Source organism: Salvia hispanica, chromosome 2, assembly GCF_029641045.1.
Source record: "Salvia hispanica isolate PSC_SH4W2 chromosome 2, Shi_PSC_v1, whole genome shotgun sequence".
Taxonomy (NCBI): Eukaryota; Viridiplantae; Streptophyta; class Magnoliopsida; order Lamiales; family Lamiaceae; genus Salvia; species Salvia hispanica.
The window spans coordinates 24293088-24316416 of NC_142693.1; the positions used below are offsets into that span (position 1 = coordinate 24293088).

The 23329-nt window shown below is 39.6% G+C and overlaps 1 pseudogene; it reads right to left on the reverse strand.

The window, feature by feature from the left end:
• Positions 1–1706: 1706 nt before the first annotated feature.
• LOC148931883 (uncharacterized) lies at positions 1707–6231 on the reverse strand (annotated as a pseudogene).
• Between the last annotated feature and the right edge of the window lie 17098 nt (positions 6232–23329).

Consider the following 23329-nt stretch of genomic DNA (forward strand, 5'->3'; position numbering starts at 1 on the left):
CGCAGCAGCTCCAACACCTCATCGCGAGAGCGAAGAGTGTCTAGAATGGACTGTGCCCGAATCTCTCCTGGAAGAAAGGCGTGCAAGGTGGGAGGAGGGCGACCGTAGACCACCTCGAACGGGGTCATGCCCGAAGCTGAGTGGGCGCTTGTGTTGTAGCAGTATTCCGCCCACGCTAGCCATTTGTTCCACTGCTTCGGCTGGTCAGATGAAAAGCAGCGCAGGTACGTTTGCAAGCACCGGTTTAACACCTCCGTTTGGCCATCCGTTTCGGGATGATAGGCGGAACTCATCTTAAGCTTAGTTCCTGTGGCCATCCGACACGATCGACCTAGGAATTCCATGAAGGCGAACCACCTTGCTTGTGAATAGTTCCGCCACCTGCCGGGCCGTGAAGGGGTGTCTAAGGCCGATGAAGTGAGCGTATTTAGAAAGGCGGTCGACGATGACAAAAATGCAGTCAAGACCCCCCGCTCTCGGCAGTCCTGAAACAAAATCCATGCTGATATCTTCCCAAATCCGATCCGGAATCAGCAAGGGTTGCAGGAGACCGGCTGGAGATTTGGTCTCGGTCTTATGCCTCTGACACGTCGCGCATGCTGCGACGAAATTTGTGACTTGCTTCATCATATCGGGCCAATAGACGTTCCAGGCAATCCGGCGATATGTACGGTAAGCTCCCGAGTGTCCCCCCGTAGGTGTAACATGGAATTCAGCAAGTAACCTTGGTATCCAAGGAGAATGGGGTGGGACCACTATCCTTCCCTTGTAGAACAGAGTACCGTAGACTAGCTCATAATGAGGGGAAGTTGGCTGGCCGGCTTCCAAGGCAGCTTTGATCTTAGCTAGGGCTGGATCGGTAGACAGCGTCGCCTGGATTGTTGACCACTCTGGCCATGATGGAATCGAGATGGCCGAGAGTTCCAACGCCTCCTCGTCTCGCCGGGAGAGCGCATCGGCTGCCTTATTCAATTTCCCTTCCTTGTATACTATGGTGAAGTCGTAGCCTAATAGCTTTGCTGCCCAATTTTGTTGCGCTGAAGTAGCTAAAGGGTGGGCTAGTAGTTGGCGCAGACTACGCTGATCCGTGTGAACGACGAAGCGGCGACCGAACAAGTAAGGGCGCCAATGATGGATGGAAAGGACGAAGGCCATGAGTTCCTTCTCGTAGGCTGATTTGGCTAACCAACGAGAGGATAAAGTGTTGCTGAAATAGGCCACCGGTTGACGCTCTTGCATTAAAACTGCCCCAAGACCCCGGCCCGAGGCGTCACACTCAATTACAAACTCCTTAGTGAAATCTGGCATCCGAAGGAGAGGTGCCGATGTCAGCGCTGATTTGAGAGAGTCGAAGGCGGAGGCCGCTGCCTTCGGCCAAGTCCAGGCTGTTTTGGGTTGGGGTGCCAGCGTCTTCCTCAAGAGTTCCGTCAGTGGGGCTGCAATCTTGCCGTAGTCTCGGATAAAACGGCGGTAGTACCCTGCCAAGGAACCCCCGAACACTCTTTAAGGATGTCGGAGTTGGCCAGCGGAGGACTGCCAAGATCTTGGCAGGGTCCATTTTAACTCCTTCCAAGGACACGATGTGGCCCAGATACTCAACGTTGTCTCGACCTAGAAGACACTTCTTTGCGTTGACGACGAGGGCGTGGCCATGCAGGGTCTCGAAAACCTGGCGGAGGTGGCGCATATGATCTGCCCATGTCGCGCTATAGACAAGGATGTCGTCAAAAAACACCAAGACAAATTTTTGAAGTGCTGGTCGGAAGATGTCGTTCATCAGACTCTGGAATGTTGTCGGAGCGTTGGTGAGGCCGAACGACATAACAAGGAATTCGTAATGGCCGGAGTGGGTGCAAAATGCCGTTTTAGGCACGTCGTTGGCCGCCACCCGAATCTGGTGGTATCCAGCTTTTAGGTCGATTTTGCTGAACCACTTGGCCCCATGTAATTCGTCAAGTAATTCCTGTATCACCGGAATAGGATACTTGTCAGGTACCGTCTGTTTGTTGAGTTCCCTGTAGTCCACGAGGAGGACCGGGCTTGAGAAAGGGCTAGGCTGAATCATCCCGGAACTCAGCATCTCGGCGACGAGCTTCTCCATTTCATCTTTCTGCAAGTGATTATACCGATACGGGCGAACAGAAACCGGGTTAGTAACTGGAAGGAGGGGTATCTGGTGGTCAATGCGGCGGCGGGGGGGTTGTCCTGTGGTCTCCTGTGTGACTGCCGGAAATTTCTCAACCAATTTCAGCAGTTGCGACCGAGCTGCCGAGGATAAGGCCTTGCTGATCCCGAAAAGCTCCGCCACAACCTCCTTCTCCATTGCATGGAGGACCCAACCGCAGTCCCCTTCCTCGAGGCAACGAAGGTCTTGGGTGGAGCAAGCCCGGCGCATGAGTGATGGATCACCCCTGAGCGAGATGGGGCGTCCGTTGATTCGAAATCTATGGACGACCGCTGCCAATTTGCCATAACGTAACCGAGGGAGGCCAGCCATGAGACACCCAGAATTACATCAATGTTCCGGAGGGGAAAGACGTAGCAGGACACCACAAACTCCTCATTCTCCAATGTCAGAGGCACGCCCCTGCAAATCCCCGCTCCGCGACGTGTGGTACCATCGCCCAGCACCACTGAGTAGGGTGATGTGGGAGTAACTGGCAGCTGCAGCCGTTGGGCGCATAATTCTGATATAAAATAGTAGTTTGTGCCGCTATCGACCATCACCTTAACCTATTGAGAGGCGATTTTCCCAAATAGCTTCATTGTGTTCGTCGTGTCTAGGCCGTTCAAGGATAGAACAGATAGGGTTCAACCTCTGTCTCCAACACTTCTGATTCCTCGAGCTCAGAGTCGGTGGGCGTTTCTTCCTCCTCATCGCAGATCAGAACGTTGAGAGTCTTAGGGGGACATTGATAAGGCTAATTTCATGCATCGGTAATGTGCAAAAAATGTTATAAATTGCTGGGTCTAACACGTTTCCTAAGCCAGGTGTGTGAAGAAAATCGCTAGATCAAGGAAGTAATGAAGGAGATGGTCTAGCGAGAGAAAAGGACGAAATGAGTAGGATTTACAAGGAAAATTGGCGTGACGGGGGAGTCTACAGCTGAGGGCAACAAAGTCATTATCAATACCTCGCTGGACCCACTAAAGCGCCTATAAATAGAGAGGAGCATGCAGCGTAATGGATATAGTTTTCACTCTTCTTAGCTCATACAATTTACACACACACTTGGGAAACATTCTGGGGATAATCGTGATAGGGGGGTACTTTCTAAAGATCTCGAGTTTGGTAACACCATCCCAGTGAGGGCGAAGATACATTTGTTTTAATTTCAGCTGTTTTTTTCCTAGTTTCCACCGTCGAACTTCACTTTTGGGAGTCGACTTTGATGTTGATGATGTTTAACTGCTTATCGCTCATGGATCTGAGTTTAGCTGTTTAATTTCAAGTTACTTTTGCTTAGATCTCTCTACTGTTAGCGTAATTCTTAAATTGCTATGTCGATCTCTGCTTATTTCGTTATTGAGGTGTTTGATGTGGAATTGGGTGACAGATCTGTGGTTGATTGAGTGTTCGGAGCTTAAATTTGTAAATCTGACGTGATGGAGAATTTCTTCTGTTTGGAGTCCGTGTCGGACGCTTGGATCCGGAGTGGATTTAGCGTCTGAAGTTGGTTTTGGCGTGTGAAAGAAACAGTAGTGGATAGACTTGTTTTATTTCCTTTGTTTTCTATTTCCCTTCGTCTAGGTATGCAGATCTGTAAGTTCTTCGTTATTTATGCATAGATTTGATTCCAAGTTAGTAGCCCTGTTTTTGATTTGCTTATGTGTTTTCTCAAGAAGTTTTATGCGAATTTGGTTGTAGAAGACGATGTCACTGTCAGTTAGTACGAGAGTTAGTTATTCTGCCACTTTCCAGTCGTACTCTGCTTTTTCTTAGATGTGGTCCCACCGTAGAATTATCTCCTAGGTCTAGCTGTTAGGTTAAGTTTCTTTCTAATATTCCCAAGTCAAGTTAATTTTAATTTTTTCCTCAACCCAAGAAAATGCGTGGCAGCAGCCAACACCAAAAATACTCCCAAATCCTTGATTACGAGTCTTACGCATCCTTCTCTGTGGGATCGATCCCTACTTCCCTATACTAGGTTTATAAAGTGGTTGAGGGTTTTTGAAGCGGGGAAGTACTTGTGTGTCCAACGACCGGGATTCCGCACAACCTACGAGTTCCTAGACCAAGTGATCTAGTGGACTTGCTGGATCTGGGGAACCTGCCTTATTTGAATATCGCAACACTGCACACACACCACACTTGTACTGTCACATCCACACGTAGCTTCAGACATCTATGGGTTGGGCCAAACTTCAGGCCGCACTTGACACAGGTACCTGCTGCGATGTGCCGCCTATATTCCTCCGGAGACACGTTCCGGAAGCGTTTGGATACCGGCTTTGAAGAGCCAGATGAGTGAGAGGGGTTTTGTGAGTACCCCTTTGAGAAAGAGCGAGTCGATTGGGCTGTATATGTGTGCGCCTGGGAGGATGATTGAGAAGGTGCTGAACGCGGGGGCTGGGTGGACGCCATCGTGTCGATGTCTAGCGCTAACTCGACCGCATCCTCATAAGTAGTGATTTTAGTGGCCTTCATTTGTAGACGGACCTCAGGTCGAAGTGCTGCCATAAAAAATCCCAAGTATTGCTGACACGAGATGTCCGGAACCTGTGCGAGGCGTGCCTCAAAAGCAGCCACGAAATCTGTCAGAGAACCGGTGTGGCGGACTGCAGCGAATGCTTCATATTCATTCAATGCCCCATTGTCTCCAAAGCGTTTAATCAACTCCCTTGCAAACCGAGCCCACGGCAAATCTGGAACTCGCTGTCGCAATAACTGGTACCAAGGGAGGGCAGCGCCTGCCAGAGCTACCATTGCGATGCCTACCCGGTCCTCGGAAGGGGTTTCCGAGATCAGAAAATATTGCTCCACCCGTGTGAGCCATGCGAGGGCGTCCGAGCCATCAAAAGTTGGCATGGGTGACGCCGAAACACCGCCCGCGGATGCCGACTTTGGCTCCCGATTCATTGAGGTGGATCCGTCCTCATGTCCGGCAGTCCCCTTAAGTTTGAGTGAAGCGAAACCCTCGCGCATCTCCTGAAGCATGGCAGTCAGATCTGATCGTACCTCCGTCACTTGGTCATCGGTGCGGCGGAATTGGGCATTCAGTTCCTTCACCGCCGCATCCAACAAGAGCCTACCATGTTCCAAATCCTCCGTAGAGGCCTACGACCAAGTCGTCCAAAACAATTGATCTCTCCCAGATATTCTGGACTCCCTAGCTTACAATTATTTATAGAATAATAGAAACTACTAGAATGCATAAAAATAGGAATCCCCAGATTTGCTCGATCTACTCCTTTCCAGCGCCTACTTCCAGATTCTTCTCCTTTGAACCAACTGCTTCCCTACTTCCTCGGCGGCTGTATACCTTCCAGCCGTTGACCGTATCACAAACGATGGGGGTTCTAAATCGTCGAGTGATCTTTCTACAAAAGAAGTATCCTAACTTGCTCCTTGAGGACAAGGAGGCTCTCAACGAGGGGGGAGTTGATACGAGTATATCAACAAGATATTCTCATATCTCTTTTATTTAATATATTATTGTTTAGCATATCTTTCCTATTTCTTGATCATTAAGTTAGGTTACTAATTAGCATTATAAATTGGAGTCTTTGTTATTCATTGAAGAAATACAATTATCCTTTTATCTGTCTTTTACTTTTACGCTATTTACAATCTCTGCAAATTTATCATTCCAAAACCCTAGTGGACGGCGGCTGCTCGACGGAGAAAACCTCCGCGAACGAACCTCCCCCTACGGAACCACCCTCTGATCGTGCAGATACGACCTCTCGTCGTATCAGACGAATGGAATATATATTAGTACTACCTATTAAGACAATTTTAATGGTGTTGGACAATGGCAACAATGTGGAATAAGCACCAGTATATGTATCCACTTCCCATCAACTTTCCATCACCAATAAACAATGTTGGACTATGTGGAGCACGTGGATTATCATCAACAATGTGGAATAAACAATGTTGGACAATGGCAACAATGGCACTTCCCACCAACTTTCAATCACCAATGGCACTTGCACACTTACAGATATAAGCACCAGGAATATTCTTGCAGTGAGAATGTGGAGCACATGGATTATCATCACATTCATTAATATCTGCACCACAAGGCTAGTTACTAGTCATTTGAAACAAGAGAATAAACATAAATAAGATGTTTATAATTAAAAAATGACTTTATTTACTCCCTCCATAATAGATGTCAGACTTTCCTTTTAGGCCACATTTAAAATGATGTGTATGGTTAGTATTTGTTTAAAATTTTCCATATTTAGAATATCAAAGGTCAAAAGAGGTCCTAAATATATGGCCAAAGTAAGAAGTTGGTCCAAAACATTCACTTTTTGAAAATCAGGTCCTAAATAAACAAAATTGTCGTCGGATTGGTCCTTTTTTTATGGTTCCGTCAAAAATTGACGGTCAACGTCCGATTATTGATATTTTGACTAAATTAGTAGTCCATATTAATGTACAATTAAATATAAAAAAATAAAATTAATAATGATAATAAAAAGAAATTCCAAAACAAGACACACGTACATCATATTCATAGAAATTTTTGATTTTGGAATTTAAAAAAAAAAAAATTTATAATTAAAGAAAAACAGGAGTTGTTCTTCACCTTGTCTTCTTTCTTGGAGTATTATGTTGATCATCCTATGCTACGAAAATACAAGTCATCATTATCACAGAGTCATCTAATTTCTTTATATTTTAGTGGAAAACGAAAAATATCTTTTAGAACACACAGCACTAGAGAGTTTTGCTCCAATTTAGACAAGAGACATCCATGTGCTCCACATTCTCACACACTCATCAACTTGTTCTATAATTTTCTTTAATTTATTTATGTATGTTACACATTTATAAGTCTTCCAAGCAGTGGTCTTACGAAGATATCCAAGTAAACTGCAATTGCCTATTTAAAAGCCACTTGACCTTTCTTCAATTGTACACAAAAAAAGACTACTCCAATAATCAATATCTTCTTTCACAATGCTTTCAAACTTGTTGCTGTTCATTTGTTTCCTAATTTCTTCCTTCATTGTAACTACTCATTCTTATAATAACAAATGTCTGCGCCAGCAGAAAATCTTGTGGCTTCATCTCAGGGATGAGTTGATCTTCAATTCCGATTTTGCACGAGATCAAGAAGATATATTGGAGATCTTGCACGAGATATGCTTGACGAGATTCACAAGATCGAGGGCCCTATCAACTATTTGAGAGAATTGATAATGGTGGGAGAAGAGTCTCTCAATGAAAGCACCAATTGATAGGGTTTAAGTTTCATATCTAGAGGTTTGTAGAGCACGCGAAGATTTAACGGAGCAAAAGAGATAATTTCCTAGTTGAAGTGCTAGGGTTTCGTAACCAAGAATGAGAATAGAAGTTAATTCATATTTCTCAATGAATAAAAGAATACAAAGACCTCTAATTTATAGAATACTATCTAGACTCAATAAAGATAAAGATTGCATAAAAATAATTAATTAAAATAGAAGATATCCTAAATAAAATAAAATCAAGAAGATATATTGGAGATCTTGCACGAGATCTGCTTGACGAGATTCACAAGATCGAGGGCCCTATCACTATCCTTGAAATCTAATCAGCTTAGGGGCGAGTTACAGCTTTCCATTCCACTTGAATCTAATCTCTGGTACTTGTCTGTTGCTAATAACAGTTTAAGTGGATCAATTCCAACCTCCCTTTGCAATGTCACACACCTTTATTCTCTTATTTTGTCTGAAAATAATTTCATCGCAGAGATACCAAATGCTATTGGTGATCTTACCTTACTTCATCATTTCAACTTGTCCCACAATGCCCTTAATGGAAGCATCCCTCAGTCATTTGGCAACTTGAGTAAGCAACCAGCTTACAGGGCCAATACCGACGGGGCTTGGAGAACTCACATTCCTTGAAGTCTTGAATCTATCATTCAATAAGCTAGTCGGAATGATCCCAAAAGGCAGTCAAATTCAGACATTTTCAGCTGAATCTTTTGAGGGAAATCCCGGTCTATGTGGTTTCCCTCTCAACACAAACTGCAGTCACACTGATGACAATGACAGTAAGTTAATACCGCAAGAGGATGAAGATGTCGAAGTGAACAGGGAGATTGAGTGGGAATACATATCTGCTGCACTTGGATATATTGTGGGATTCGGAAGCATTGTATGGCTACTTATATTCTGCAGAACAGCAGAACAGGGACGGAACCAGAAATACAAATTAGCCGGTGCTGCAATTCAATAATATTTTAATAATACTATTTAAATAAAAATAATAATATTGAAAAAGTAATTTATAATATAGAGAAAGAAAGAGAGATGTAATCAGTGTATTTAATTTGAGTCGTTGTTCTGTTCATTTTTTAAAAATAAAAAAATGTGATATCAAATTTAAATATTAATATTGCTTGAAATCTGAAAACAAGCATAATGTAGGGAAATAAAATATTAAGTTAAATGTGTATTAGATCAAAATACATTTATGAAAAGAGGTATAAGAATCAAAACTAATCTAAATTGTTGTAATTTTGTTATTTTCTCATTTAAAATGACAATTCCTCTTAAAGTGACACTGTGACACCACTTATACAACAATATTATAAACGCTACACAATAATATTATAAACGTTACAACGTTACACTGCAATCTAATCTATAGATTGCTGTATAGCGTGTCGGATATTGATAGCCAAGATGAAAGAGAAAGAAATGACGCACCGTTTTAACAAAAATGAAAGACTAAATTTTTATGAACTAAACTATTACTCCATCTTTTTATTTCATTTGCCGGCTAATAAATGTTTCATTTCATTACTATTTTCAGCAAGTGCTTTAACTATTTTTTTCTATCAAATTTTTTTTATAATGTCAAATAAAATTTTAAAACTTTGAGTTGGTAAACAATTGGACATTTTATTGGCTAATTGAGGGAGTAGTTGTAAAGCCCATAGGAGAGGATTTAATCACCTTTAATTTGTAGTTAGTAACTATCATAATTGAGTGCTGCTTTTCTTTAATTAAGCAAAGCACTAACTTTAAACACGCATTTTTTTTTAATTTAAAACTTTATTGTAACAAACCATGACAAAAAGAAAAGTAGCAATAATATATTCATGGCAAGGCCATTTATGGAGGGTCTTATACTTTAGATTATGTTCACACAAGCTTCTTTATGTCTTTGTACAAACACTATCAATGAAGCCATAAATAAAATACCCTATCACATTGTGTATCTTAATCAATATAGTAAAACATAAATGGTAAAAGCAAAAAAAGACATGTGAATATGAAAAAATAAAGTAGCACTGTTTGATGAAATTCGTCATTAACTATTTATAGTGATGATTGATTTTTGTTCAACTTTGCAAGCTGGGGAAACTATTACAATTTCTGAATTCAATAAAATAATAGTAGGTCCTTTTCTTACATTACAAAAATATATGGAAATTTTGGAACTAAACCAACTGAATGATGTGGGCGGAGAAACCACCTTTTGGCATGAGATCAATTCATGAAATATGAGATCCTCCCTTCGTCCTATAGTAGATGTCACACTTGGGAGATAGCACGGGATTTTAGGAGATAAGTATTATTTTGTGTATTAAGTGGTGAGAGAAAATATAATTTTATAATTGTTGTGAGAGAGAATTTTTTCCAAAAGCAGAAATGTGATATGTTTTTTGAGACAAACTAAAAAGGAAAGCGTGATATCTATTACTACCTCTGTCCCTGAAAATTTGACACAGTTTACCATTTCGGTCCGTCCCTGAAAATTTGATACACTTCACTTTTACCATTTTTGGTAGCAGACCTCATATTCCACTAACTCATTCCTACTCACATTTTATTATAAAACTAATACTTTAAAAGTAGGACCCACATCCCACCAACTTTTTCAACTCACTTTCCATTACATTTCTTAAAACCCGTGTCGGGTCAAAGTGTAGCAAATTTTGGGGGACGGGGGTAGTATAAGATACTCCCTCTGTCCCGGCTAATTTGTCCCACTTTGACCGGCAAGGATTTTAAGAAATGTAATGAAAAGTGAGTTGAAAAAGTTAGTAGAGAGTACTACTTTTATATATTAGTTTATAATAAAATGTGAGTAGGAATGAGTTAGTGGAATATGAGGTCCACTATAAAAAATGTGTTAGGGGATGGATGCAATTAACGAAGTTGGGGGACTAAGTAGCAAAAGAAAAAGAATAGCAAAGAAATGGTTGGAGCAGAATAGGCTCGAGAGAGATAGCCATTGCTATTCAAGCTGATGTATATATTGAAGCTTGCATCAGCTGGAGTTAGTTAGTTCACTTTATACACACACTTTCTTTGTGAGGTTCGATCTTCTTCTACAATTGAGAGTTTACATTGTATTAGATAGAGAGCTTGAATGTGAGTGATTTTGTAATCTTCTTGATCCTATCTTTGGAAGCAATAAAAGAGTGTGAATCTTGTTTCTCCGTGGATGTAGGCTACGGCCGAACCACGTAAGTTCGTGTGTCATTTCAATTTGAGTTTTGCTCCGATTCAATCTGCGATCAATCGTCTTCGTCATCTTCGAATTTGATTTCTCAAATTGGCGCCGTCTGTGGGAACAATGGCAGCCGCTAGGTTCGATCTTGAGAAGTTTACCGGCACAAATGACTTCGGATTGTGGAGGATCAAGATGCGAGCGATCTTGATCCAGCAAGGGCTAGCGGATGCCCTAAATGCAGAAGATGAATCTGGAAAAGGCGAAGAGGGCGATCAGAAGGCTGATGAGAAGTTAATCGCCAAAAGAAAGGAAGTTGGGGAAAACGCGTACAGCACGCTGATCTTGAGTCTCTCCGATCGAGTTCTCAGAGAAGTCTCCAAAGAAACCACGGCTGCAGGAATCTGGAAGAAACTTGAAGGTATCTACTGCACTAAATCTTTAGCCAATCGCTTATATATGAAGCAGAAGTTGTATTCTTATAAATTTGTTGAGGGAAAGGGGGTGACTGAACAATTGGAGGAATTTAATAAGTCGATTGATGATCTAGAAAACATTGATGTCAAAATTGAGGATGAGGATAAGGCTTTAATGTTGTTGAATGCTCTACCTAAATCCTATGAACACCTCAAGGATGCTATGCTATTTGGAAGGCAGAATTCGATTACTTTTGAAGAGGTTCAGTCGGCTCTCAAGGCTAAAGAATTCCAAAAGAATAGTGCTAAGTTTGTTGATCTCACTGCTGAAAGCTCAAGTGTTAGTGCAAATGACAAACAACAGCTCAAGAAAAAGGGTCCAAAGAAGCAGAAACAAAAGCAAGGGAAGAAAGAGGTTGGAAAGGAGTCAAGGAGCTGCCACTGGTGCAAGAAACCAGGGCATCTCAAGAAGGACTGTTATGCCTTCAAAAGAAAGCAAGCCGAAGAAAATAAAGGGCAGGATACAGCAGATCTAGTAGAGGATGTGGAAGCAGCAGAAATTTTGAATGTGATGGATGGAAGAATCCATAATTCCTGGATCATGGATTCAGGATGCAGCTTCCATGTAACATCTAATCTTGATTGTTTAATGGATTTGAGGGAGGCCGAGGGATCAGTTTCATTGGGAAATGATCATGTGTGCTATGTCAAAGCCATAGGGAATGTGAAGTTTCACATGGATGATGGAACAACCAAGATTCTAGCTGATGTAAGGTACATCCCAGAGATCAAAAGAAACCTGATCTCACTGGGACTTTTGGAGAGAAAAGGATTCAGTTTCTCATCAGTAAATGGTGTGATGCAAGTGTGCAAGGGATCTGCTGTAGTAATGAAAGCTATTAGGCATAATAGCCTCTATTATCTGCAAGGAAAGGCCATAGACTCACAACTGGATTTGGCAGAAAAAATTAGCTCATCTATGTGGCATAGAAGATTGGGCCATGTGGGGATCTCTGGTATGAGGGAATTGGTGAAGGCAGGTATTATATGCTCTAGTACAGAGATATTAGAGCAAGATATAACAAGATGTGAGCAATGTATCCTTGGGAAGAGTAAGAAACTCACCTACCAGAAGGGGAAGCACACCTCAGTTTCACCTCTGGAGTATGCACATAGTGACATCTGGGGGCCTGCTCAGACACAGAGCATAGGTGGAGGCAGATACTTCTTGACTATTATAGATGATTTTTCAAGGAAGATTTGGTTGTTTGTGATGAAAGAAAAATCAGAGGCCTTCACTAAATTCAGAGATTGGTGCAAAGCTGTAGAAACTGAAAAGGGAAAGTCTCTCAAATGTTTAAGAACAGACAACGGACTAGAATTCTTGTCTTCTCAGTTTGATGATTTCTGCAAGGAAAGGGGTATCAAACGGCATAGGACTGTGCCTAATAATCCACAACAAAACGGCGTAGCAGAAAGAGCAAATAGAACTTTGCTCGAGAGAGTTAGGTGCATGTTGTTTGATTCTGGTATGCCCAAAAGTTTCTGGGGTGAAGCTGCTGCTATAGCTGCATTTTTAATTAACAAATGCCCATCTTCATCTATTGATTTCAGCACACCAGACAGCAAATGGTATGGATCAGTTGGTGATTACTCCAGATTGAGAATCTTTGGGTGTAGAGCCTTTGCTCACACAAGGCAAGGGAAGTTAGAGCCAAGGGCTATCAAGTGTGTGATGTTAGGGTATCAAAAGGATGTGAAAGGCTACAGGCTTTGGTGCACAGAACCTGGAAATAGCAAGATCGTGATCAGCAGAGATGTTATATTCAGAGAAGAAGAGATGCCTTTTCTGACTAAGAAAATAGCTAGTACACAGGTTGAGGTGGAGCCAGCCACACAAGAGATTGAGTCTGATGGTCCAGCTCATGAGAATTTTGATATGCAGGAGGGAACACACACTGAGAAAGCTCAACCTGAGATAGTGCAGCCACAAAATGAACAGAAAGGAGTTGCAAAGAGAGCTATGCCTAAGAGGCAGATAAAGCTGCCTGCAAAGTATAAAGATTATGATATGATGTATTATGCTCGAAGCATATAGAATATCATGAGCCCTCTACTTATAAAGAAGTAGTGAGGAGCCCAGAAAAGGATAAGTGGCTGAGGGCAATGCAAGAAGAGATTGACTCTTTGTACAAAAACAGAACTTGGGTGTTAGTTCTGAGGCCTTTGAATCAGAAGACTATTGGGTGTAAATGGGTCTACAAGAAGAAAGTTGAGGCCTTTCAAAATGACAATATCAGATTCAAAGCAAGATTGGTGGCAAAAGGGTAAAATCAAATTGAAGGAATAGACTACAATGAGGTGTTTTCACCGGTGGTGAAACACAGCTCGATAAGAATTTTGCTAGCCATTGTTGTTCAGAGGGACTGGGAGCTCCATCAGTTGGATGTGAAGACCGCTTTCCTCCATGGAGACCTAGAAGAAACTATCTTTATGCAGCAACCAGAGGGCTTCATTAAGAAGGGAGAAGAGGGGAAAGTTTGCCAACTGAAGAAGAGTCTTTATGGGCTAAAGCAAAGTTCACGACAGTGGTATTTGAAGTTTGATCAATCTATGTTGGGAATTGGGTTGAAGAAGTCGAGCTATGATGATTGTGTATATATCAAGAAGGATGGAGACACCATCAAGGCATATCTTGTAACATCCCGGATTTTAGAACCCTAATTTTTGAGCCCTAGAATTAATTGTTGATGACGTGGCATCGAGAATGCTTTTATTTCATGAGTTGATTTGGTCAATTTGAGTTAGGGTTTGTGTTGAAAGTTTGAAAAGTCTAACCTATTTAATTTAATGATGTGGCATGTGATATATTAAGTTGTGAGACTATGTGGCAATTTAATTGTTTATGGGTGAGTGAGAATATTAGAGAAAATTTCCATAAATACTTATCACCGTAATTCTTATAATTTTCGAACCCTAGACCCCTTGGAGAAAGAATTTCTATTTTTCCAGAATTTATTTAATCCTTGGGATATTTATCCAAATTAAATTCCAAGAGCCAATTATTTCCTTGTTTAGAATGGAAAAATCGAGCCTCCTTATTCTTCTAGTGATTTTCGAAAATCACTATATTTGGGAAGGAAGGAATTGTTTTATTTTATTTGATTCCTTACTTGATTTCCTTCCATACCTAGAATTTAATTATTCTACCAAATCTTTCCATACTTCAAGAGATCTTGCCTTACTTTATTTTAGTCAATATTCAAAAATCCATGCCTTATTTAAAAGGCTAGAAATTGCCCCTTGTCTTGCTTCATGGAGAATTTTCCTTATTTTTATTTTGCTCCAAGATATTTTATTCTATATGGAAAAATACCAAAACAAAATCCTGGCTTTTTGGAAGGCCTAATTTTCGAAAATGATAGGGATTTGCCCTAGGATCTATTTTTGTTAATTCTTCTTCCCTACTTCACAATATTATTTTATTTTATTTTAATTAATTGGGAGAATGAGATATTACCAAATATTCTATTCTAATTACCTAAAGATCTTGTTGAACACTATAAATAAGAGAACACCCCAACCCTAAACCCCAAATTTTCGGCCCCCTCACTCACCTACACTCTCTCAATTTTTCTTCTACATTACTCCATTAATCCTTCATCCTTTGAGAAGAAATTGAAGTATAATCCAAGAACTTTGAAGAATCAAGGCTAATACTTTTTTTCTACCGATTGTTTTTCGTTAAAGAGGTATTTTTGTTTAAGAGTTATGTTCGTTCTTCTTCTACCTCTTCTTTTCTTCTTCTAACCGATTAATCGGTCTTCTTGAACCCTCATGCATCTTAGTAGAGTGAAAGAGGGATAAAAAGGGATGTGGGAACATGTGTATGTGTGTGTGCCGAGTGTGTGTGTGGCGTGTGTGTGTACCGTGTGTATGTGTGTGTTGTTGTGTGGTGTAGTGTGTGTTTGATAGTTAAATAATATGGTGTGATAAACATGATCTTGATTAATTAGTAATGATAAGATAAATCGTTGGGAAGAGGGAAAAGTGAGACATGCATGAGTAAGAGTAGTATTGAACCTAATTTGTGATATGTGCCTATGTGATTAAAAGGTGAAACTTTGGTTGCGAAGCCGGATAACGGAAAAGCGAAACTACTTGAAAACTAAGCAATCGAGGTGGGCTTTACTCTTAAAACTCTCTTTTATTTTGTCAAAATGTTATTCGGTGTTATAAGGGTGGTTTAACTGTTATGCCATGCCTATGTTTGTTTTAATGTGATTGTTGGATATGCTTATACGAATTCGGGTCTGAGTATGGGCCGCAAGCCCTACCAGGCTGTGTACACAATGGGATCGAGAGCCGTCCTTGCTAGTCGGCCGGTCTCGTGGGCGAAAAGTGTGGCCACACTTTCGTCGCACCATGGAATGATTGTTAATTGATGAGAAAATGGGAGGTTATTTTGACTGGCCAGTCTATGAAAATATATTTTGTGATACTCGTGATATTCCTTTTATAACTGCTTAAAACTCGAGTTCACTTGGTAAGGGTGGCATAACTTAAAAAATGTTTTGGCAACGAGCTCACTGAGTATTTCAAAATACTCAGCCCTGCATGTGTTTTCCTTATGTGCAGGTTGAATGACGACGAGTGGTGGCGGGTGTTGAGCAGATTAATGAATTAAAAAGGATATGTTGAACTTCAAGCGTAGTTGTGTCTCCATACATAGCTATACTTTCTCTTGGTCGTTTTCCGCTGAATTTTTGATACACTCTAGAATTTCTTTTTGGAATATTTGCATCTTGCCTTCGGTTTGAAGCCTTAGTCTTTCCTTGTGATTTTGACTTGGATATGATGTCGTACTCTCGAGATTTTTGATCGCTATTTATGATACTTTTCTTTCCTCTAATCATCTAGGTTAAGTTATTGCATTTAATACTCTGATATCTCTTTCAATTCTTTTGGTCAACACTCTTTAAATGAAACCCTAGTCCATGTTTACTTCTTTGGAGTCGGTTTCGGGTAGCAGCCGCCGCATTTATTGTACCCTAGGAGGGCGGGTTGTTACATATCTTTTGTTGTACGTAGATAATATGCTATTGGCAGCTGAGACTTTGGAAGAGATTTCCACAGTGAAGGGGCAATTGCAGTCAGGTTTTGAGGTAAAGGATCTGGGGAATGCAAAGCGGATCTTAGGGATGGATATCATCAGAGATAGAATGAAGGGAACTATTTGGTTAACACAAAAGGAGTACATAGAAAAGGTCCTGAAAAGATTTCAGATGGACAACTCAAAACCGGTTGGAATGCCTTTAGCACATCAGTTCAAACTGTCAAATGAGCAATGTCCTAAGTCTGAGGAAGAAAGAAAGGAAATGAACAGAATTCCCTACGCAAGCATAATTGGAAGTATTATGTACACTATGGTGTGTGCAAGGCCCGACCTGGGTCATGCAGTGAGTGTAGTTAGCAGATATATGGTTGACCCGGGAATGGAGCATTGGCATGCTCTTAAGTGGGTATTGAGATATCTCAGAGGAACAACAGAGTATGGGATACTGTTTGAGAAGCAAGAGAAGTTGCGAGGTGATCATTTGATGGGATACACAGACTCTGACTACGCTGTAAGCTATGACACAAGAAAGTCACAGTCAGGTTATGTCTTCAATCTCTATGGTTCTGCGGTTAGCTAGAAGTCTAGCCTGCAATCGGTAGTAGCTTTATCAACTACAGAGGCCGAGTATATTGCGTTGGCCGAAGCTGTCAAGGAAAGCTTTTGGCTAAAGGGAATTCTGGGGGATTTTGGAGTGATACAGCAGGCTGTGGAAGTGAAGTGTGACAGTTCAAGTGCTATATGTCTAACTAAACACCAGACTTTTCACGAGAGAAGTAAACATGTTGATGTGAGACTTCACTTCATCAGGGATGAGGTGAGCAAGGGAACTGTGAGAGTTACAAAGGTTGGGACAGAGGAAAACGCATCAGATATGCTGACAAAGGCGATCCCTAGCTCTAAGCTGGAGCACTGCTTGGGGCTAATCAACTTGATCAAACAGTAAGTGTTGGGTTGAGGGAAGGATTCAGACTTGTTCACTTGCCTCCATAGGTGGAGATTTGTTAGGGGATGGATGCAATTAACAAGAGTTGGGGGACTAAGTAGCAAAAGAAAAAGAATAGCAAAGAAATGGTTGGAGCAGAATAGGCTCGAGAGAGAGAGCCATTGCTATTCAAGCTGATGTATATATTGAAGCTTGCATCAGCTGGAGTTAGTTAGTTCACTTTATACACACACACTTTCTTTGTGAGGTTCGATCGTCTTCTACAATTGAGAGTTTACATTGTATTAGATAGAGAGCTTGAGTGTGAGTGATTTTGTAATCTTCTTGATCCTATCTTTGGAAGCAATAAAAGAGTGTGAATCTTGTTTCTCCGTGGACGTAGGCTACGGCCGAACCACGTAAGTTCGTGTGTCATTTCAATTTGAGTTTTGCTCCGATTCAATCTGCGATCAATCGTCTTCGTCATCTTCGAATTTGATTTCTCAAAATGGTAAAAAGTGAAATGAGACAAATTATATGGGATGGACTGAAATGAAAAAATGGGACAAATTATTCGGGACGGAGGGAGTATTTAATAAGGATCGGAGTATGTCTTTTACAATAACCAAAATTACGAGTCATTGGCGTATAACAGAAGTCATCCAATTTTCTTTGCTTTTTTAGTGGAAAACCACGAGCATCTGTTAAAACACAAGGCAATGAAAAGTTTTTCTCAACTTTCAAGAAAGAAAATAGCGTTTCTATAACAATTGCTAAATACTCTCTCCATTAAAAAATGTGTGAATTATTTCATTTTTGGTCCATCTTTAGAAGGTATAAATATTTTTTTCTTTTATTTTCCTACTTTGGTTTTAATGAAAAATTATCGTTTTGATCATTGACATTTGTATGTAGATAAGATAATTAAGAATAATTGAAACTTCACTATTTAATATCTCAAACTTCATGGAATGAACTAAAATTTGACTAAACTTCGTGATTTAAATTACTGATTATGACTTATAGAAGGTGGACCTCAAGTCAACTCCGTGTTGTTCTATCATTTTCTTCAAATCTAAATCATATAGAACCTACTTCTGAATTTACATAAAGCAAAGAACAAGAATAAGTCTTTCAAGTAAACTTCAATTGCCTATTTAAAGCCACTTGCACCTAATCTTCATTTGTACACAAAAAAAATCAATATCTAGTTTCACAATGCTTTCAAACTTATTGTTCTTCATTTGTATACTAATTTCATCCTTAATTTTCACTTCTCATTCTTATAATAACAAATGCCTTCGCCATCAGGAAACCTTGTTGATTCAACTCAGGGATGAGTTGATCTTCAATTCTTCTCGTTCGACAAAACTAGTGCGTTGGAATGAAAGTGGCACGGTGTGGAATGTGATGCTTCTAGCCACATTGTTAGTTTGAAGCTCGATGACAAGGCCATTTCTGGTGGAATTGGTGATTCGTCGAGTCTCTTCAGATTTAAATATCTGCATAAGCTTAACCTTGCCTACAATTACTTCTTCAGTGATGGCATTCCAAAAGGTATTGGCAATTTCACTTGTTTGACACATTTGAATTTGTCACATGCTGGTTTTGTTGGGCAGGTTCTGTAACACCCCACTTTTTCGAACCCTAATTTTAGAGCCGAAAATTTAATTTCCTAATTTATGACTTAGGAGACGTGAATTAATTGAGGAACGAAGTTATGACCGAGTCGTGTTTAGGGTTGCGTTGGAAGTTTGAAAAGTCAAACTTGTTGATTATATGACGTGGCATGCGAATATTTGAATTAAAGGTGAAATTATGTGATGATTTAATTGTTTAAGGGTGAGTGAGATTTTTAGGATACTATTCCATAACCTTTTCCTTGGAATTTTTGAAAATCATAGCCTTAGTGGAGAAAATCCCATTTTTCCGGATTTAATTTAATTCTTGGGATATTTATCCAAATTAAATCCAAAACTCAATTATTCTCTATTTCCTAAAAAATCGAACCCTATTCTTTAAGGTGATTTTCGAAATTATTTTATTTTTAATTGATCCCTTATTGATTTCCTTCCATACCTATAATTTAAATATTCTACCAAATCTTACCATACCTCAAGGAGATCTTGCCATATCTTATTTTAGTTAAAATTAAAGATCCATTCCTTATTTAAAGGAGAAAATACACGCCTATTTCTTTTCCCAATGGGGAGGATTTTTTATTTTTATTTTGCTCCGTGATATTTTATTCTACTCCGTAAAATATACAAAACAAAATCTTGGCTAAATAAAAGCCATATATTTCGAAAATCCCCATGCTTGAACCCTAGATCTTTTTCTTCCTCCCTATTCCACAATATTTGTTTTTAATTAATTATGGAGAATCAAATCTTACCAAACATTCTATATTTTTTACCTAAAGATCTTATTGAGCACTATAAATAAGAGAAACCCCTAACCCTAGCCATCACAATTTTCGCTCCCTCCCTCTCTCCACTCTCTCTCAATTTTCTTCTACTTTACTCCAATAATCCTTCACCTTTGAGAAGAATTAGAGTTTGAGCCTCAAGATTTTTGAAGAACCAAGTCTTTACTTCGTTCTACCGTTCGTTATTCTCAAAAAGGTATTCTCATATTAATCCTCTTCTTTCTAACCGATTAATCGGTATTCTTGAACCCTCATGCATCTTGTTGAGTGAAAGTGGGATAAAGGGGATATGGAAATATGTATGCATGTGTGTGGCGTGTGTGCGTGTGGGTGTGGCGAGTGTGTGTGCGTGTGTGTGTTGTGTGTATGTTGGCAAAATACTCTTGTGTGACATATATTGATGTTGGATCTAGAGTTGAGATGCGAAAGGAACTTATGTGATGAACATGACCTTGATTGATTAATGATGCTAAAATAGATCGATGGGAAAAGGGAAAAGCGTTGAGACATGCATGAGTTAGGAGTTGTATTGAATCTGATTTGTGATATGTGCCTATGTGATTAAAAAGGTGAAACCTCAGTTGCGAAGCCGGATAACAAGGGAAAGAACATACTTGAAACCTAAGCAGTCGAGGTGGGCTTTATTCCTAAACTCTTTTATGTTGCAAATTTATGAAAGTGGAGAGATAAGGGTGATTTAACTGTTATGCCATGCCTATGTTTGTTTTGTGATGATATTGTGTGGCTGATGCCTAGTTTGTGAGTACGCTCCATTAGGCTACAGTGGCTATGGATATGTTTAAACGAATTCGGGTCTGAGTACGGGCCGCAAACCCTATCAGGCTGTGTACACGGTGGGATCGGGAGCCGTCCTTGCTAGTCGGCCGGTCTCGTGGGCGAAAAGTGTGGCCACACTTTCGTCGCACTATGGAAATGATGAGATTGAGGAAAGTGATGAGGAAATTGGGGAGTTGTTTGATTGGCCAATCTATGGAAATATTTTTGTGATACTCGTTGAATATTTATCTTGAAAAGTGTAAAACCTCGAGTTCACTATGGTAAGGGTGGCATAACTTATAAAATGTTTTGGCAACGAGTTCACTGAGTATTACTCTGCCCTGCATGTGTTTTCCTTATGTGCAGGTTGAACGACGACGAGCGGTGGCGGGTGTTGAGCATATTAACTAATTGAGATGGGTGTTTTGAACTTCAAGCGTAGTTGTGTCTCCATACATAGCTGCACTTTCTCTTGGTCGTTTCTGCTGAATTTTCTTTGAAACACTTTAGTATTATTTGGATGTTTTGCACTTGTTCCTTTCGTTTTAGAATCTTGAGACATCTTGTGATATCATTGGGATTTATTGAACCCTTCAGTTTTGACCATACTTTATAGTACTTATCCTTCATTTATTTCTCTTGATTAAACCTTTGACTTGCGACTCTGATAGTCCGTTTTATACTTACGTCAAGCCTCTTTAAATGGAACCCTAGCATATGTTAAACTCTTTTAAGTCAGTTTTGGTAGCAGTCACCACATTTATTGTACCCTAGGAGGGCGGGCTGTTACAGGTTCCTTCTGAAATTTCGACCTTAACGAGATTGGCTAGTCTCGATATCTCCAACTACAATCGAGAAATATTTATTCTTGAGCTCCCGAATTTGGAGATGCTTGTCCACAATCTAACAAAGCTTAGAGAGCTCTATCTTGATTATGTCAATATTACCTACTTTCATGAAAGGAAAAAATGGAGCCATATTGTTTCATCATATTTACCCAACCTCACCGCTTTGAGCTTGCGCCGTTGTTCCATTTCTGGCCCTTTAGAAAGGTTGTTTTGGAAACTCCATTCCCTCTCGATTCTTCGACTAGATGGTGCGAATCTTTCAACAGTAGCGGTGGCTGACTTGTTCTCCAATTTTCCATTTCTGACCACCTTGACTCTTCGTGACTACAGTTTGAAGGGTTCTATACCATCCACCTTTGCTAACCTAACTGAGCTGATTCATGTGAATTTGGAATCTAACTTCTTGACAGGCTCACTCTCTTCTATGTTGTTCAAACGTCTTTCCAATCTCATTCATCTAGATCTGAGTTTCAATTCATTCTCTGGTAACATCCCCCATTCTCTTTTTGCTATCCCATCATTGTTGGAACTTTATCTTAGTCACAACCAATTCAATGGCACTTTTCAACTCGACAACTTTCAAAGCCTTCCCAATCTCACATTGCTTTATCTATCCGGAAATAGCTTGTTAGTAGATGTAGGCAACGTCAATTCGAGTGTAATTTTATTGAACAATGAGGTAAATTTTGTGTCCAAATATCAAAACTTCTAAATGTTATTCTTAAATTGAGACGGACTTTTACGGAAAAATGTGACTGTTAAACTGGGACATCAGAAAAGAAGAACACTGTTACAAATACAACTAATTTAAAATAAAACATGTCATCCAACACTTGATGGTGAATGGTATCCCCAATTATGGAACATTACCGTTTGTATTCAGAAATTAATCCACCTTCTAATTTCTACTTTTACTTGTATATTGAAATGAGTAATTAATTTTGAAATATACTCACTCCGTCTCAATATAAGCTCGTTTTCCTTTTTCGGACGCATAACTCAAAATAGCCCATTCAAAAGACCTTATCTGTTGCACTTGTATTTAATTCAGCCCATTCAAAATATGGCCCAGCCCATAAGATGAATAGGTCCATTAACGTTTTGGGCGCAAATAACCATTTTTATATCACTCCTTTCTGTATGTAATTTTAGTTATGTTTAGATGAAAGAATCTTTTCAATTATTTATTGTTAATATTTTTGAATTACGTTTAGACTATTTTTCAAGTTATGTAGATATTTTTATTAGATTTATCCAGCAGTAATTATTTTCGCACCTATTTTCAGTTTATGAGACTCAAAAATGGCGGACAGAGGGAGTGATATTTTATGAAAAAAAAACAATTAATTGTAAAACACACAAGATAGGAATTAATCACTTTTTTATTTAGTGACTATCATAATCGAGTGCTGCTTTTATTTCTTTAAGCAAAGTAACTTTCTTTTATTGACTAAATAATGTCTCTTTTGATAGTTAATGGGGTAGCTTTATTGACTAAATAATCTCTCTTTTAAAAGTTAAGTCTTTTTTATCAAATATTAAGCTAGTTATGTTCACACCTTTTATTGAAAAGGCCAATTGGGGTAGACCATCTAACTGCATTAATTGTATCGAGTTGTGTTGCCAATTTTGACTCGTATTTACTTTTCAATATTACTTAGGACTAGCTCATTTGTTTTAGGTTGATTGATATTCAATTTGTTAAATCCAAACACTCGATCTCGCTACGAGATCAAGTTAATTATAATTGATTAATTAGATATTTAATTAGTTATATTTATAATTAATAACGTTCAATTATAACTAAATAAAATCAACGCAAACTTTCCATGAAAAGACCTACTCTCCATCCCATCATAAATGTCACACTTTCCTTTTTAGTTTGTCCCACAAAATATGTAACGTTTCCATTTTTAGAAAAAACACTATCTCAGATTAATATAAATATACTATTTTCTTTCTCTACCTAACACACAAAACCACATATCCTAAAGTCTCGTACCATTCTCCAAGTATGTCATCTATTATAGGACGGAGGGAGTATTATTGAGGGTCGTACACCTTTAATTTTAGAATAAAAACCATTTCTTTAGATTATGTCCACACAAACTTCTTTATGTCTTTGTACAAACATTGTCAGGGAACCCATTATTTGTCCTAAAACACTTCATGACATACTGTAGCTTAAGCAA